This window comes from Parasteatoda tepidariorum, chromosome 2 (assembly GCF_982258835.1).
Source record: "Parasteatoda tepidariorum strain Cologne lab strain chromosome 2, Ptep-v5.0, whole genome shotgun sequence".
In the NCBI taxonomy this organism is placed as follows: Eukaryota; Metazoa; Arthropoda; class Arachnida; order Araneae; family Theridiidae; genus Parasteatoda; species Parasteatoda tepidariorum.
Genome location: NC_141756.1, coordinates 116,892,205 through 116,896,925, shown reverse-complemented (window position 1 = coordinate 116,896,925; position 4,721 = coordinate 116,892,205). Strand labels below are relative to the sequence as shown.

Sequence of the window (4,721 nt, the reverse complement as noted above, 5' to 3'; positions counted from 1 at the left end):
CAGTAGCAGCTCGGACAGTAGTTTGTAGCCGCGAGGAGACTGAACAGTGATGGAAGCATTTACGAGGTTTTCTGCAGTTTGTTCCGGCGCGAGCACGACTCTCGACGGCAGAGCACTCTCGCGTCCAGGCGTTGACGCCAAGGGGGACGCAGTGAGTCTCGAACCGACTAGAGGAAGAAGGCTCTAGTTCGATCTGTGCGAACGGGGATCCGGCCGTCATGCCGGGTCCGGCGCCCTCGCCAGCCGGGGGCACCACCACCTCTGAGATTCGAAGCGCCGCTTCGAACGCTCACTGAACGTGAAAGTAACATGGTTGGTCCTGCCAGTAGTCATATGCTTGTATCAAAGACGGAGGGAAAGTCTGCTGCGGCCGCAGCGGTAACTCCAGCTCCAAAAGCGTATATTGAAGTTGTTGCGGTTAAAAAGCTCATAGTTGGATCTTAGTTCCAGACGGGTGGTCCGCCCACCGGTGGTCACTGCCTGTTCTGAGCATTGCCGCCGAAATTGTCCGATGATCTTTACCGGTTGTCGTTCGGTTTCGGCAATTTTACTTTGAAAAAATTAGAGTGCTCAAAGTATGCATGACGCATGAATAATGGTGCATGGAATAATGGAATAGGACCTCGGTTCTATTTTGTTGGTTTTCGGAACACGAGGTAATGATTAAGAGGGACAGACGGGGGCATTCGTATTGCGACGCTAGAGGTGAAATTCTTGGACCGTCGCAAGACGGACTACTGCGAAAGCATTTGCCAAGAATGTTTCCATTAATCAAGAACGAAAGTTAGAGGTTCGAAGGCGATCAAATACCGCCCTAGTTCTAACCATAAACGATGCCAGCCACCGATCCGGCTGTGTTCCTCAAATGACACGCCGGGCAGCCTCCGGGAAACCAAAGCTTTTTGGTTCCGGGGGAAGTATGGTTGCAAAGCTGAAACTTAAAGGAATTGACGGAAGGGCATCACTGGAATAATGGTAAATATCTGCCTTAAACGAGAAATTCCCAGTAAGCACGAGTCATCAGCTCGTGTTGATTACGTCCCTGCCCTTTGTGCAAACCGCCCGTCGCAACATCCGATGGAATGATTTAGTGAGGTCCTCGGACTGGCGCTCTGGCTGACCTCCGGGTCGAGCCGGCGTGCCGGAAAGTTGATCGAACTTGGTCATTTAGAGGAAGTTAACGCGTAACAAGGTTTCCGTAGGTGAACCTGCGGAAGGACAATTAAAGATGTGTGCGAGTAGGCTCCGACATCGGCCTACGCCCGGGGATCCTTCCATGGCGATCCCCGCCTCGACCGCAACTGTCAGTGCCGTGTGGGCGTGCCTGTTTCCCATCCCTTCGTCCTGGGGAAGAGGGAGGTCCTTTGCAGGGCTAGGCTTGAAGAGGGTGCTCGACCTGAGAGAGCTCCCCGCCCCGTTGGTGCCGACGCATTTTCCCCCTTCTCGGAGGAAAACTCTTGATTTGAAACTCTCGAACGCAAAACGACTCTAGTCTCTGAATGTGATTGGCGCATTGTGGGTTCACTTGGAACACGTGGTTGGTAAATTTTTAGTACATGAGGTGGGTCGAATGACCAATGGAGCGAAGATGCCATCTGTGGCATAATGACTGAAGGCCTCTAAGTCAGAGTCCCGTCTAGTCACTGCAACGATACCGTTCGCATCCGTCGCGTCGATGGGCAAAGTTAGCCGGGGCGTACTACCGCCCCTTGCGGGCGGAATACCCCGGCGACGAGGCCTGTTCGATTTGGAGCACTCTAGGGGGCGCCTAGACCGCGCGCTCTCGGCTCCGAGTCCAACCCTGTGGGTGTGATGCGCGGGTGCCAAATCGTCTGTAGACGACTTAGGTACTAGTCTGGGTGTTGTACGTAGTAGAGCAGCTACCATACTGCGATCTATTGAGACTCGTCCTCTGACTGGAAGGTTTGTAAAGCTTCATTCAAGCTTTAAAACCTTTAAAAAAAATTTTTTTAAGACCTTATTTGATCGTGTGTGCGAATTTCGTACTTTGAATCGAGTCTTTCGAATCATTAAGTAAAAATTTTTTTTAAGACCTTATTTGATCGTGTGTGCGAATTTCGTACTTTGAATCGAGTCTTTCGAATCATTAAGTAAAAAAATTTTTTTAAGACCTTATTTGATCGTGTGTGCGAATTTCGTACTTTGAATCGAGTCTTTCGAATCATTAAGTAAAAAAAAAATTTTTAAGACCTTATTTGATCGTGTGTGCGAATTTCGTACTTTGAATCGAGTCTTTCGAATCATTAAGTAAAAATTTTTTTTAAGACCTTATTTGATCGTGTGTGCGAATTTCGTACTTTGAATCGAGTCTTTCGAATCATTAAGTAAAAATTTTTTTTTTAAGACCTTATTTGATCGTGTGTGCGAAATTCGTACTTTGAATCGAGTCTTTCGAATCATTAAGTAAAAATTTTTTTAAGACCTTATTTGATCGTGTGTGCGAATTTCGTACTTTGAATCGAGTCTTTCGAATCATTAAGTAAAAATTTTTTTTTTAAGACCTTATTTGATCGTGTGTGCGAATTTCGTACTTTGAATCGAGTCTTTCGAATCATTAAGTAAAAATTTTTTTTAAGACCTTATTTGATCGTGTGTGCGAATTTCGTACTTTGAATCGAGTCTTTCGAATCATTAAGTAAAAAAAATTTTTTTTAAGACCTTATTTGATCGTGTGTGCGAATTTCGTACTTTGAATCGAGTCTTTCGAATCATTAAGTAAAAATTTTTTTTAAGACCTTATTTGATCGTGTGTGCGAATTTCGTACTTTGAATCGAGTCTTTCGAATCATTAAGTAAAAAAATTTTTTTAAGACCTTATTTGATCGTGTGTGCGAATTTCGTACTTTGAATCGAGTCTTTCGAATCATTAAGTAAAAAAATTTTTTTAAGACCTTATTTGATCGTGTGTGCGAATTTCGTACTTCGAATCGAGTCTTTCGAATCATTAAGTAAAAAAAAAATTTTTAAGACCTTATTTGATCGTGTGTGCGAATTTCGTACTTTGAATCGAGTCTTTCGAATCATTAAGTAAAAATTTTTTTAAGACCTTATTTGATCGTGTGTGCGAATTTCGTACTTTGAATCGAGTCTTTCGAATCATTAAGTAAAAATTTTTTTTTAAGACCTTATTTGATCGTGTGTGCGAAATTCGTACTTTGAATCGAGTCTTTCGAATCATTAAGTAAAAATTTTTTTTAAGACCTTATTTGATCGTGTGTGCGAATTTCGTACTTTGAATCGAGTCTTTCGAATCATTAAGTAAAAATTTTTTTTTTAAGACCTTATTTGATCGTGTGTGCGAATTTCGTACTTTGAATCGAGTCTTTCGAATCATTAAGTAAAAATTTTTTTTTAAGACCTTATTTGATCGTGTGTGCGAATTTCGTACTTTGAATCGAGTCTTTCGAATCATTAAGTAAAAAAAAATTTTTTTAAGACCTTATTTGATCGTGTGTGCGAATTTCGTACTTTGAATCGAGTCTTTCGAATCATTAAGTAAAAATTTTTTTTAAGACCTTATTTGATCGTGTGTGCGAATTTCGTACTTTGAATCGAGTCTTTCGAATCATTAAGTAAAAAAATTTTTTTAAGACCTTATTTGATCGTGTGTGCGAATTTCGTACTTTGAATCGAGTCTTTCGAATCATTAAGTAAAAAAATTTTTTTAAGACCTTATTTGATCGTGTGTGCGAATTTCGTACTTCGAATCGAGTCTTTCGAATCATTAAGTAAAAAAAATTTTTTTAAGACCTTATTTGATCGTGTGTGCGAATTTCGTACTTTGAATCGAGTCTTTCGAATCATTAAGTAAAAATTTTTTTTAAGACCTTATTTGATCGTGTGTGCGAATTTCGTACTTTGAATCGAGTCTTTCGAATCATTAAGTAAAAAATTTTTTTAAGACCTTATTTGATCGTGTGTGCGAATTTCGTACTTTGAATCGAGTCTTTCGAATCATTAAGTAAAAATTTTTTTTAAGACCTTATTTGATCGTGTGTGCGAATTTCGTACTTTGAATCGAGTCTTTCGAATCATTAAGTAAAAATTTTTTTTAAGACCTTATTTGATCGTGTGTGCGAATTTCGTACTTTGAATCGAGTCTTTCGAATCATTAAGTAAAAATTTTTTTTAAGACCTTATTTGATCGTGTGTGCGAATTTCGTACTTTGAATCGAGTCTTTCGAATCATTAAGTAAAAATTTTTTTTTAAGACCTTATTTGATCGTGTGTGCGAATTTCGTACTTTGAATCGAGTCTTTCGAATCATTAAGTAAAAAAAATTTTTTTAAGACCTTATTTGATCGTGTGTGCGAATTTCGTACTTTGAATCGAGTCTTTTGAATCATTAAGTAAAAATTTTTTTTAAGACCTTATTTGATCGTGTGTGCGAATTTCGTACTTTTAATCGAGTGTTTCGAATCATTAAGTAAAAATTTTTTTATTTTAAAAGACAATATTTGATCGTGTGTGCGAATTTCGAACGGTATTTGATCGTGTGTGCGAATTTCGAACATTGACGCTTTTGTGGAGTTTTGGGGGCCTTTGAATAATTTTGATTTCAAAAAGCAGTTCCTTTCTTGCACAAGTGTGTAAAGAAAACTTTTTATTTCGTACACACAATATTTAAAAAAAAAAAAATCGGGGTTTGCTTATAAAACACTTTAGTGTTGGCAATAAACGCGTTCCGCCATCGCTTTCAT

General features: G+C 39.5%; 1 pseudogene; it reads left to right on the top strand.

Moving 5' to 3' along the window:
* Nucleotides 1-306: 306 nt before the first annotated feature.
* Nucleotides 307-1,225, top strand: LOC147816094 (small subunit ribosomal RNA; annotated as a pseudogene; the record flags this gene model as incomplete).
* Nucleotides 1,226-4,721: the final 3,496 nt, after the last annotated feature.